This window comes from Zophobas morio, unplaced genomic scaffold, assembly GCF_036711695.1.
Source record: "Zophobas morio isolate AGI-343-1 ecotype UQ-CSIRO unplaced genomic scaffold, CSIRO_AGI_Zmor_V1 ptg000058l, whole genome shotgun sequence".
Lineage (NCBI taxonomy): Eukaryota > Metazoa > Arthropoda > Insecta > Coleoptera > Tenebrionidae > Zophobas > Zophobas morio.
This window is the reverse complement of record NW_026972163.1, coordinates 2,797,067-2,811,779: the sequence shown is the minus strand read 5'-3', so window position 1 is coordinate 2,811,779 and position 14,713 is coordinate 2,797,067.

Here is a 14,713-nt window from a genome sequence, read left to right as displayed (position 1 = left end):
AAGTAAAAAGTGTACGAATCCTACCTACTTTCCCCTATGCAGTCATCAAAAATTCCAATGATGCTGCACGTCTACAAAGGGATCTAGTCACACTATCTGACTGGTGCGATAATAATATCATGGTTTTAAACCATGACAAATGTCATGTAATAAATTTCAGTAGAAAACAATCACTGTCGACTCCTGCTTATTTACTGAATGGGAAATTTCTTAAAGTGTCATATTTGATCAAGGACCTGGGTATATTTTTGGATAGCAAGCTTTCTTTTATATCCCATCATGAGCACATAGTAGCTAGAGCAAACAGAATGCTAGGATGCATTAAAAGGTACTGCAAAGATTTCAGTAACTTACGTACTCTGATAATTTTGTATACTACATATGTACGCTCCATTCTAGAGTATGGATGTGTAGTGTGGGCTCCCTATCACAAAACATATGTTGACAGACTTGAGTTAGTTCAAATTAAATTTGTCAAGTATATATCTCGTCGTCTTCCTCTCAATATCTGTAAATCTCCTGATATGTCAATGACTTATTTAGGGTTAAGTAAATTTTAAACAATATTTGTGACTGTCCTGGAATTTTAGATCTTATTAAATTTAATGTGCCTCAATATGTTATTAGGAAATCTCCGCTGTTCTATATTGATACATGTAATCAGTTTTATGTGCTATTCTCTCGCTTAAATGGAATTCTTGCAAGTTGTAATACTGTTTACTACAATGTTGATTTCTTTTGTAATAAGTTTTCCTCTTTTAAACTGTCCGTTCGTTCTATAGTGTTAGATTAACAAATATTATGTAAAGGTAAAAAACCGTAAATAAACTTTATTATTAACAGACAGCTTCTCTTGTATGAGACAAGTTTTCATACCTTGGGCAGTCAATAACTTTCAAGAGCTGGGAGTTATTGCAATCCATGAAGCCCAGATCGATAAGAGAAAATACAAACGTGGACGATACCTAGAAGGTGCGGGTGTTTAGAGGAAATTGAAAGGGGGACCAAGAAATTTTTCCTTATTACGATGGAAGATCGAACGGTGGATATTTTGCATTTGATCATTAGAGAAAAAAATCGGCCTGGAAGCACCATCTTCAGTGATTGCTGGAGAAGTTATGACCGCCTGGGTGAAGAAAATTACACTCACCTCACGGTCAACCATTCTATGAATTTCGTCAATTCAGGCATTGGTGCACATCCAAAATGTTGAGCTAATATGGATGGAGGTGAGGAAAAATGTACCTCGTTTCGGTCGAAAAAAGGCACACTATGAGGGATATCTCCCTGAGTGTCTTTTCACTATGACATTTCCCGACCACACGTAGCGCTTTCATGAACTCTGGAAGACGGTGGTAGAATTAAATCTCGGGTTTTTCTTTAGTGCATATTTTAAAGCATTGTCAAGACGGTCGCAAATATTCTCAAGATAATTAAACACAAGTGTTCTATGTGTCTGACGATTTTGTGAATCTTTGCAGATATCTGGCGTGTAGGGAAGTTATACTTAAGGGTGAAATTCGCTCTGTACATTAAACTTGTGAAAGTTTTAGCCTTTTGGTGGATATATGACTGAGATTTTTAAGTTTTCAAACTTGGCTCCAATAACTTTATTTACTTCGTGAAGGTTTTTTTGAAGATCGCGGTGCATTGTCCTTAGTTGGAGACCACGTAAATTTAAGATTTATCAACAATTTTCTGTTAATGTCTGCTATAACGTCTGCGTAATGAAATAGGCCTAAAAGGTAAAACAAGCAAATGAAATGAAATGAAGAATGAATGAAAAATCGCCAGGTTCTTTTCAAGCAAGCCTCGGGATGTTAAGAAATCCTCAACAGTGCAAGAGCCAAAGAACAGAATCAAGAAATTTCATAATCATCGAGTCTTCTGACGATGACATAATTAAACAGTGGCGTGTAATATTATAACTGTAGGAAAAATATATCAAATTTATTGTTTCCAAGTTTAAAATTTAACCAACCAAGTCTATAAGCAAACGGGAAAACAAATTTAGCTATCGCAAAAGGAACACCGGAGACCGTGATGATTTCAAAATCCAAAGGTTTGTGCATCACTGAAAACGATGAAAATCGAGGTTGCGCTCAATGTTTTCAAAATCTTTTGCCATCATCTTCGAGAAACATTCCCAACAACGACGTAGGTGTTCAAAAATCTCATATAAAACCAGATTAGGTACGGTGTTAAATAAGAAAGATCGTTCTAATATTGATCAAAGTGAATTTTCTTTACAAAGTGGTTGTATTTTCGAGGGTAGCCAAGCTGTAATTTCAACAAGATTGCGTGAAAAAAAAAGAATTACATACAGCCCATGGTCAAAATGAAATCTTCAACTAGGAGTGATTGTTGGTGGCCTAAAATGTCTTACGATATTGAGAGTTTGCAAAAATTGTATACAATGTAATTTAAATAAAAATAATCCACTGAACGTAATACACATTTGGGAACCTGTTACGGAAACTTCTGAAAGAGTACATGTGGATTTTGCTGGACCTTTTAAACACAAACATGTTTTCCTTTTCATCGACGCGTATCCAATTTGGTCAGAAATGTATACGGTAAAGACATGACTGCACACACCACAATTCATAAGTGTAGGAACATCGTAGGATCAGACAAACGCTGTCCTTCCATTAATATTGTAATTTAAATCATGTCACTGTAACAATAAACTGATAAGTGGTTAATATAACTAATTCAAATTAATTGTTTACTTCATTCTTTTAGGACATAAAATAAAAATATTCTTTTGTGGAAATGAAATAGAGGAACATTAAAATGTTAAAATTGTAAACTATTCTCAATTATAATATAACAAGTGATATGATAAAAGACAAAAAAATTTATGAAATTCTAAAATTTGTCAATTTGACAGTTTTTAAATTTAGGTAGCAACAGACCACAATAAGGCAATAAAATTATTATCGCTGTGATAGACATGTAACTAAGGGCATGAACAAATTCTATTGGAAGAAATGGGATCATGTGACACATGAATTATATTCTCAAAAAATCAATCAAAATATTTCCTCGGAATCAACCACATGTTATAAAATGATATTTTCTTGACAAGAACCTAACTTGCACGTTTGCCGAAAGATTATAAATACCTAAAATTATACAATGCCTGACTTTAAATCTAGATGGATTCGCAGATATTATTGAGACCATTTCAGACCACTGCATTGTAAGTAATTTATAGATTTGTGGCAACATTTTAAGAAAAGTTGCTTTTACAAAAATAAAAGACCCACGCGTGGAGCTGTTCCTACGTTGGTCCTCCATGGTTCCAAGTCACCATTGTATGTGCCTGTGTAACCCGAACATCACTCCAAGCTGGATTTGTTCGAGGGTAATCCGATAATCTGCCTCATATCGACTCAATGATGGTTGGCACGTTTTTCTGCCAATCTGACTTGTTTTCATTAGCGGAGACCAGTGACAAGAAAATGTAAAGAACTTGTGCTAGTTCTCATGACAAAAGTGCGATGGATGCCATTGGAGACTTACGGGCCAATTTCAAGTTGGTTTGCAACTAATTGAAATTGGCCCGTTAGTCAAGCGCTGTGCCAGGGCAGAAGTTAAACATCGAAAAGCCTGTTTCAACACTGCTTACGACTTTTTCAAGTGTGCGCAGAAAAAATTTCAAAATGTCCAAATTCTATTCATGAGTGCTGAAGAAATAAATAAGCACAACAACATTCTAGAAGATAGATGGAAAACTGTTCAACCAATTTCGAAAATTCAACAAAAACATCACTTTCATCGTGTAGATAACCGGCAGATATTGTCGAAACGTACTGCAGAATCAGCTAATGTCCGTTATTAACACTAATTCTTACGAAACTTGCATTTAGTGCATAATACCTCACTTGCACTTAGTATAACTGAATCATTTGTTTCAACGCAAAGCTACGTTATTTTTCATCGGAAAAATGGATAGCGAAATTGAAGTTAGTGACACCGAAGAGATTCAAAAGCCAATAGAAGACAGTGGATCGGATACAGATGCCGAAACTTTTTCAAGTAATAGTTCTAATAATTCAGGTACTTCTGTTGATTTATTGGCTACTTGCGACTGCTGTGCATTGCAGCCACATAGTCCAGCGCCCCCGCCATTCCTTTTTACTGCTGTAGGAAAAATAAATTTTGTACCTGATGATAATTCAAGTATATTACAATATCTTGAAAATTTTATTGAACATATAATTGTGGAAACTAACAGATATAGGAAGCAACAAAAGAGCCAAAAATTGGTGCCCGGTAATATCAAATGAACTTCAGGTTTTTCTAGGACTTATTATCCTCCAGTGTTATAAAAAAAAAACTATGGCAGTACTGGTTAAAAAATCGTCGGCTTGCAACTCCGTTTTTTTCATCCTGTATGAGTACCAAACGGTTTGAAGCAATCAGTCATAACGTTCATTTCTCCAACAATGAAGAGCACAATGTCGGAGCACTTCCCAATCCTAAGTTAAACCAAAAATTACAGCTACTTTTCTGAATTTAGGAAACCCGCAACTACACACAGGCCACTGCTTTCGCCGTTCATCCACAACACTATTAGCTAATCAAGGGGCATATCTTATGGAACTTAAACGCCATGGAGGATGGAAATCCTCTAGTGTAGCAGAAGGCTACATTGATGATTCAATCTCAAACAAAATGAACACTACTGCGAAACCAGGTACTAGCACTAGTGCTTCGGGTGCATATGTGAATCTTCAACAACATATTATTGAACACTTAGATGAAATTGTTACGTCAGTTATGCAGCCGTTAGGATCAAAATTTAACTTTAACAATTGTATCATTGGTACTATTAATCTATACTTATATAATAAAGCTGAAGCTTTTGTTTATTTGAACACGTTAATCTCAGAAACTACTGGTTCAAATTCAAAAAATCTTTTTGTGTTGGATAGTCTATGTATCATATCTACATATAGGCTATATAACATCATGCTACGATCATTAGGAGCGAAGTAGCAATGAAAAATTCGGAAAAACGGGAAAATTATTCCTCCTTTGAGAGCTTCCGTTGCGTACGCTGCTTAAACGGTTAAAGTTACGTAAAAATCATGTATGACGAAATTGTTCGCCTCTAAAAGTTCTAAAGAAAAGTCCCCGACAGCATATGTCTATCTTTTAAAGTCGACTCAGTATAACCTTTTTTTATGGTAATGAAATTTGTTCTAAAATAATAATGCATTATGTGTAAAATTCTCGCGTCACAGTGTTTGTAACCGAACTTCTCCGAAATGGGTTGACCGATTTGTATGAAATTTTTTATGTATATTCGGTAGGTCTGAGAATAGGTTGTAAACTATTTTTTAAACCCCTAAGTGATAAGGGTGGCCCACCCTAAAAAATGTTGGTCTACTTTTTGGACATTTTTTATTTTTATTTTTTTAAGAATTGGCATCAAAAAATACACATAACCCTAAATTTTCACCTTTGTACCACCAACCCCCATTTTTTAATCGTCTATATAATAAAAATCAATTGCTGTTCCTGTTAGTCTCGCTAAGACTCAAAAACGGCTTGACCGATTTGAAGAATTTTTTATATTACGGGGATGGTTTATAAATAAAAAAAATAAGGAAAACTTAAAAGAACAGTTAAAAAATAAAAAAAATCTAAAAATTTTGTGTGGGAATCGCCACTTCGAATTAATTTCAATAGTTGGCATTTCTGACGGACCTGTCATCTAACTGACGTGTCATACAAAACTAATTCTTCCGTGCAATTGTGAAAAGTATATTGCATTTCAAATCGTTCTTTGTTTTTTCGTAAAAAAAAACGTCGTTTATTTTAAGAAAAGTCTTGGTTAAAGTGAATTTAATTACACATTGCGAAAGTTTCTTAATAATTTTGATTTGCCATTCTATTTACCTATATTCACTTTGTTGGTTTCGACAAAACCTCAAACTTTACCGTTATTCGAGGATTTAATTTGAAGTTTTCAATATTTTAAAATTCTCAAGACAAAATTTACATGAAATTTGACTGTGAAAATAATTCTGTGTCGTTTTATGAAGTTCATTAAAATGCCGACAAGACGACAGCCTCACATAGGTCCACGAAGTCAATCAAATGTGCGACGAACTACCTCAGGTGCAAACCGCAATGATTTATTTCATGGGTAATTCGGATATAGAAGTTGATCAGCGTTGTGCTCATAATCAACATGAATAAAATGAATAAAACTGAGTAGAAACTAATATTCGAAGTACGAAGTACCTACTTCATTATTACTCTTATATACCTGAGCATCTACTCTATGTACTGAGTACCTACTTGGAAACATTGTATCTCCCCGGACACAAATTGAACATCTACGCGTTTTGTGAGCATTTAATCTAAAAATGAGGATCGGCGTGGCAAATAACTGAGCTGTCTGTAAAGCAGCTTAGAAAACGAGTAGGATCGTTGTAAGAGTGAATTTTAACTAAACATGGCGACTTTCATGAACGTGGAACGTCGTCAAAAGGTGCATTCAGTTTGAAAAACACATTAGGAGCATGAATATCGAAAACTTTTCAGGTAATTAACTCTTATTTATGCATAAATTGTGCAGTGCGTTTTTTATAACACTGGCCATAGAGATTCCCATCTCAAGGTGTCTACCCCATACTAACTTATATTTTGGTGACTCGATTTTTGCTTTGATGGTTGAACACTGTCACTGTTGTCCTTTTTTGTTGTATCGAGATGCTATTTGAGCATCAACTGTTACCTACTGAAGTATTAATATCATCTAGAAAAACTAGAAATATTTTGATTTGATATTCGAGTAGATACTTCGTATTTCGAGTATGAGCATCTATTGAGTTTTATTTATATCAACCATTGTTAAAAAATTGATCGAACGTTGTTTTGACAGAACTTCCTTCGCACCAAAAGTATAATGAAACATATTCAGCATTTTCGAGTTGAGTATTTTCTTCACACAATTTTGTGATGACCTAATCAACATTTACGATCAACACGTATACCACCTTGGATTGCTGCAGTGTAATACTAAAAATAACTGTATTGTATTCCCAAAATTATCTGCGAAAATCGAGTGAGCCATTCCATCAATTTTTTGGGGGCAATAAATAAATATTCTTAACAATTTACCATGCTTACAATAACTTTAAAACGTCTGCAAGATCTCAAAGTATTCATTTTTGCAACTCTTGAGTTATTCACTAAAATAAATTGACTGATCCATATATTTTTTTGAGTCACTGTAAAAGCAAATCTAAAAAATATGAATGCAATGATAAATTACGAAAATATACTGATGATATTTTCCACATTTTAGATAGGATCTATTCGTCAAAATCTTGAGATGACATCTTCAAGTTTTTGGGCTTGATAAACAGATATATTTTGATTGAAAACCTACCATGTCAAACAGTAACTTCAAAACCTCTGCAATATTTCACAATTCAGTTTTGCAATTCTTGATTCAATCAATAAAATAAATTGACTCAGTGATTAATTTTTTTGAGACACCCCCTATAAGCAAAACTAAAAAATATGAATGGAATGATAAATCACAAGTATAGTCTCATCCTATTTTGGACATTTTAGATAGGATTCATTTGGCAAAATTTTGGGCTGACGTCATCAATTTTTTGGAGGGGATAAGTAAATATATTTTGAATAAAAATTTATTATGCTTATCATATGTTTAAAACATCTGCAAGATTTCAAAACATTCGATTTTGCAGATTCAAAATTAAATTGTAGGTGAAACGAAGTTCACGGGGTCAGCTAGTTAATTATAAAATAAATAAATTTCCACTTTAAACTTGGGGTTATTATTGTAATTGATTGAAGTCGCAGAAAAAAAATTGTATGTATTGCGTGTGTAAACTGGCTTTATGACATTCGTCCAACAACTTTCGGCAAGGCTCGTCATGAAACACTTCGCATGTCGTAAAGCTAAAGTTTACACACTAAATACATAAATAACTATTATTTTGTTTTTTCATAATAAATAGGGCACAGTAGACATAGGGACAGTGTGCTTAGTTTGATTTAAAATTAGATGTTTATTTATATGTACATAGACGAATATCTTCGTTACAATGGGATGTAATTAAAATTAAAATTGCTTTGATGGTAAACGAAATTATTAATAAACATTAGTGACGTTAGATTGGGGGTTCAGTGGACATTCCAAAAGGGGGCAGAGTCGTCATTACTCGCATTAAAGGAAAGAGTTGACCACTGTAGCCCGATTTTATTTTTTTTAATTTCACCGGGACCTGTTTTTCAGAAAAAATGGTTCGCAATTGACAAAGAAAATCAAACATAGGTCTTATAAATCAAGACACTATGTCGACTGCGTTAAATTCGTACTGCATGGAGGCTGGTCAACAAAAAAGGCCGCTGAACGTCATACTTACCATTCCTAGAACAACTTTAACGCGGTATGTAAAAAAATGCGAAAACTTGGTAACTAATTGAGAAACAGCAACACTTGATAATGTACCTAGACAGGTAGAATTATAAACAAAACAGAGCATTTCATGAAAATAATTATAATAAAACTAAAGAGTTAACGGCTTCGGTTTTAAGAAACAAATTATACTGTTGGAATTGTGTCTTATTTGTAAATGATACGAGGTAAGCGCCAAATATTCTCGGCCTGATATATGTGTGATTGCTCGTTGGGAAATTTGTACTACTCATAAAAGACTAGATGGTCCCCGTAGTATGTGTGTAAAATTTCAAGCCCCACTGACACATTTGAGGAGTAAAGTTTGAAAAATGATGGACTCATCAGACCTGTTTAAAATTGATCATCGAGCGGTAATAAAATTTTTAGCAAAAGAAGGAATTGCTCCAAAGGATATTAAGGATAGGATGGTTTTTGCGTTTGCTGAAGCCTGTCCTTCATATTCTACTAAAAAAAGTGATTACACTTGTTCGCATGGAGTAAGAAACCCTTGAAGACGAACCAATCTTCCAAAAAAATCATGGCCACGATTTTTGGGGACTGTGGCAACGCTACATATTATGCTTCCTTATTGCATAAATTACGAGAACGTATTTGGAAAAAAAGGCCGAGAAAATTAACAAGAGGCGTTCAATTGTTTCATGACAATGCGCCCGTTCATATCGCATGTCTTACTCCAGCTGCTATAGGGAATTTTTAAATAAGCGCCCCCTGCGAATGACAGCGAAAGTAACAACGTAGGAACAGAAAATGGTATATTATTAGCCAAGGTTGGGAAGTCAAACATTCTAGACCGAGCGCAAATTAGAACTCGAGACGCGCAGCGTCGAGGACTCTAAAGCGCGACATCTAGAAGTGGCTTTACAACCGTGGTTAATATACTATTTTTTTCACTAGTAGAAACCATAAGACAATAAATTGAAAAAATGAACGTTCAATTTTTTGACGCAACATGATTTTGTTTTGATTTCTAATCAAACTTAATCTAAATCTGCAACACAAAGAAAACCGTTTACACTTGTCGCTGAATTAATCATTTTATCTTCCACCGTCTACCAACTACCATGCGTATACTCAAGTAATGTTAGTAGCACCCATTTATTTATTTTTTAAGAAATAATCACATCAAGTATTTCGTACATAACCTCAATCTTCTTTTTGAACCTTGGTCGCAAAAGTTGAACTTTGCTACCTCTAAATAAGTCGATATTTGCATGCTTCATGGCTGCTAGTGAAAAATAGTATATTATTAACTAAGGTTGTGAAGACAGACATTCTAGACCGAGCGCAAATTAGAACCTGAGACGCGCAGCGTCGAGGGCTCTAAAGCGCGAGGTCTAGAATTGGCTTCACAAACGTGGTTAATATACTATTTTTTCCACTAGTAGCCCATTTGAGGTTTGCGAATTTTCAAAATGTTTTTTCTGAAGTGCATCAATAAAAATGTGTACTCACGTCATTTTAGTAAGCTTTGGAATTTTATTATTTTTTGACAATCCAGAAATGGTCCAGAACTTTTGTTTTAATTTCCTCCATATTTCCCGTTTTTAATAAATTTTTGTGTGAAAAATGTTGTAAAGTGAACCATCATGTACCCCTCCTCATTCCGTCGTACTTACGCGACCGCGACAAATTTGGCTGAAAAAGGTATGGACCTTTTATCGTTAAAGCGACACGGGGAATGGAAATCCTCCAGCATAGCAGAAGGATACAACGACGGCTCGATCTTCAATAAAAAAAAAATTCGCCGAAATCGTCCAAAGCTCATCTACGGCAAATCAAGTCAAACCAAATCGGAACCATGATTCAGTTTCAGTCCCGTAAACTTCATTTTCACTCCCATCAACTTCATCAACTTTGTTTCACCAATTTATCCTCAATTTATAATCAATTCAGGGTTTGGAAATCATTCCAGGGCATAATTTAAAAGCAAATTTTCCAAAATGATCGTTTTCAGGTTATGTCTCAGTTTTTCTGACAGTTGTGGACAGTTGTCACATTAGGTGGCCAACTTCACGTTTACATTATTGACCAAGGTTCACAATTTTCCAAATTACAGACCTCTAGACAAGTCGACAATTAGCCATTGTAATGCTACTAGTGGAAAAAAATATTTTAGAACGTACAAAACAGACATTTGACTTTAGAAACAGTCACAAACAAGATATCGATAAATTATTTCCCCGGTTTTTTTGATCCACCTGGCTTAGTAAGTGTGAAAATATTTTTCTGTTAATTTATTTGAGACTTTGTTTTCTAGATAAGGTTGGAATTTTCTGTTTCCAGAAAATAATATATTTCAATTAAAAAACTATACACTACAGCAGCAATGAATATAAAACCAAAGTTCTTACAGGAATAAAATAGGGACCACCTTCAAGGTACCACATTAATTAAAAGATTTTTTTTTTAGAAGTATGTATGTAACATCTTTTATTTTCAGGATGAGGTACCAATGCAATTTTAATGTTGGTTTACTTGTTACCAGCAACTAGTTATAAAAATACACGAAAACACAGTGCCGCTACATAAGAACAAACTTGTAATATATAAAAATACTACCTTCCCTTAAAGACCATCCACACCGTTCATACTGGCAATCGGAACAACCAAAGCCACAACAAATAAATATTATGCAGTATTTGACGAATATATCGGCGTGCGTAAGTAAGAACATCGTAACTCGATTTTTGGCGAAATTTGAATTTTTGTGCTTTTGTATTTAACATTTTGTAATTTTTCTATTACTGTTAAAAAAATCTAGAAGTTGAGCCGATCTCATTAGACGCGGCACAAGGTAATATTATTAAAAATTACTGTCCAAATCTTCTTCACCTAACGTGTTTTGCCTATGCGCTTCATAGTACTTGCAAGTTAATTCGAGAAGAATTTCCAGACATTAACAACCTAATAAATACATGTAAAAAAAATGTATTGAAAGCTTTTGTATATATTATCTTTATACTTATTGAAACAACACCTACTATTTAAAGGAGGGTAATGAAGTTCGGGTTCGAATACTTCGGGTTTGGGTACTGCGACTTCGAGTTCGTCTAGCTCCTCGGAAGCAAATGCCAAGGTTCGTTTGAAACGGCTGGACGTACGGCTGAAGAGAATGGAGCGAACTAGGAGGGCAGATGAGAACAGACCCGCACCGAGCCAGGCCGACAACATTAAACGTCATCCCCGTGTTTGATACACGAAACAGCGAGCCTTCCATCAAGACTTGGGTTGAACGAGTGGACATGCTGGCTGAGGCTAATGGGTGGAGCGAGACCACAGTGGTCAGGTCAGTCGTAACTCAAAATATCAATAAAATATATTATAAATATGTCAATTAAATGATTTAAAAATTAAAATAATGTTCATTTTAAGTATTTTTAATTTTCCCCTGTGCTTTAAAAGTGTTACCTAATAGAAAAAAACTGATGGTACCTTTGGAATTTGCAGGCCTATACTAAACATGTTTACCCAAAATTCTTCAAAGTCCAAACAAAAACTGAAATTTGTAATCGTCCCAAATAATTTTAAATGTCTTTAAAACATTTCCAAGAAAATGGATCTATGACACGAAAACCTGGAAGTGGCCGTCCCAAGAAACGAACTCCAAAACTAATTGAAGAAACGAGAGAAGTAATGGGGGAAACCCCGGGTACTTCTATCCGTCATTCATCACAACAACTTGGTTTGTCTGTTGGTACCTGTAACACTCTTTTAAAAAAAGATCTTCATTTGTTTCCTTATCGTCTCACATCTGTACATGAATTACATCCAACAGACTTTCCTCAAAGAGTTCAATACTGTGAATGGTTTCTAAAGACTCTGGTTCTGGGTGACATCTTAAAAAAACATTTTTCACTGATGAAGCATACTTTCATCTTAGTGGCTATGTAAACTCATAAAACACAAGAATTTGGACGAGTCGCCCCAATATCCCCAGAAAGTTGGTGTTCGGGCTGCAATTAGCCAACGCAGAATAATTGGTGATTTTTTTTATGGTAGAGGTTTTTAGTATTTTAACAACAAAATTCTATTTACGCAACACCCATAAATGAATTGGAAGAATTGCGGAATAGGATAACACACAAAATTAATGAAATTGATAATAGTGCAAATGTTTTAGAAAATGTGGTCAATGCAGTAAGGCGAAGGGCTAGGTTGTGTTTACAGGAAGGGGATTCTCACTTCCAGCATTTGTTGTAATGTAATTTTGAAATTGCTAAATAATTCAAAATGTAAGCTACATGAGGCCTATATAATGTTCGACAGAATTACGCAGAATGCTTTGTTATTGTTTTTACAGAAGATTTCAATACAGTGACGTATTCTTGTCTTTTCTTTTACTTTCTTAAGAAACAAAAATTGCCTGAACGAAGTGTTGTAATGAAGTGATCTTTTTAATAACAGGTATGATTTGGATACTTCAATTTATTTTTTATTTCAAAAGTAACTCGTCAACATAAAATAATTGTCACTTGTTTTCTTTTTTTTTTAATGAATAAATTTTGAAGCAATGCTAGGTTAACCAAAGTTTTTCAAAGGCTCGAATATGGTTTTCTTATGTTAATGAGGTGTCAGCTAGCAGATAATTTGTGGAATTAATAATATTGTAATTCCATGGTCTCGGCGAAGAGAAATGAATGAAACAAAACTAAAAAATGTTCCAAGTGGGGTAAAGGCAGATGTGAAAGGGGGTGGTCCGCCCAGCCCTTTGTTCTTCGACTATGGGACGAGCCGCCGACAAGAAATGCCGCACTAAAAGACCGCCACCGCTCCTTGACAGAGGGGGGCGGGGCGCCCAGCAAAGATTGCCATCAACAAAAGCGCGGGCCACCCTAAAGAGTGCTACCGGTGGTACAGGCTTTGTGTATATATATTAAATTATTATAATATGTCACGACTGTCATTTCTAGATAGGTATTGATTTAAAAGATACGCCAACACCATCTGGAACTATTTTTCTTCGCAATTAGGTCTCGTGGTGGATACAACAACAATCCCTCGTATGTGCAATTTGTTTCCGCTTTTAAACGACTATTGGTACACCATGAGCTTAAACATACTAAAACAAATTGTTTAGCATTAGATAACACTTCAATTCTAAATAGTGTAAGTAGTGACCAGAAAACCAAAGACTACGAAAGCTTGAGTATTTCAAGTACATTTAACTGCAGGAATGATCACAGTCACTCATCAATTATATATGATCATCATTTTACTGACGTCATTGAACGATACAAATTATTCCCAGAGGTCATTAATACAGAAGATGGCGTAGATTTTCCAGATTTTAATCAGTTAACATTGAATGCAGAAAATGATATTGAATATGTGGCTGGCTTCATAGTTCAAAAACTTAAGAGAAACATCAATTGCAATCAGTGTTCTCGTGCATTACAAGCTACCACAGTCAATGAAAATTCTTTAATAAAGGTGAAAAGTCGTGGCCCCAGATGTAATAAAATTTTGTTTACAAACAGAAAAAATATGTAGGCATGCCCTTCGTACAACTGAAAATAAATCACCAAATGTTGATCAGGTCCTACATAAACTAACGGCTGTCAGACATCGTTCCATTGGTTTCAATATTTTTGAATGTTTAAAGAACAATGTTGAAAATGAAACTTTTAATCAAAATCATGTACATAGGTTCCGAACCGTCAACAACAGGAAAATACAGTGTCACACAGCACATGTTTGTGTTTAATTTTTATCATTCATATTTCGGTACGTATGTATGAGTAACAATCATACATCCAACATATCGAAAAGTTGAAAAATTGAGAAATCGAAATATGAAACAGTCGAAAAATTGAAAAATACAAAGTTTAAAAAATGAAAAAATAAAAAGTCGAAAAATCTAAAATTCGAAGAAACGAAAAATTGAAAAATCTCAAAACTGAAAGAAATATTAAAAATTGAGAAATAAAAAAAATGGAAAATTAAGAAATAGAAATATGTACTGAAGAGCTGAAAAATAAAAAAATCGTATGTCTGTCTGTTTGGCGTCTGTATCAATTTTTTTTAGATACCTAACCTCCGAAACAATTGTACCGATTGTTGTAAAATTTTATACATGTTTGTAGTATCATGTGGCCGATAAAACGGTAACCAAAACTTGGCTAATCATTCCCACCAACAATTTGATGACATTATTTCAAATAATTTTATTTTAAAATGATTTAAATGTTATGCAATAATAATATACGCCTATAGTTGTGGTGTACGAATCCGCTT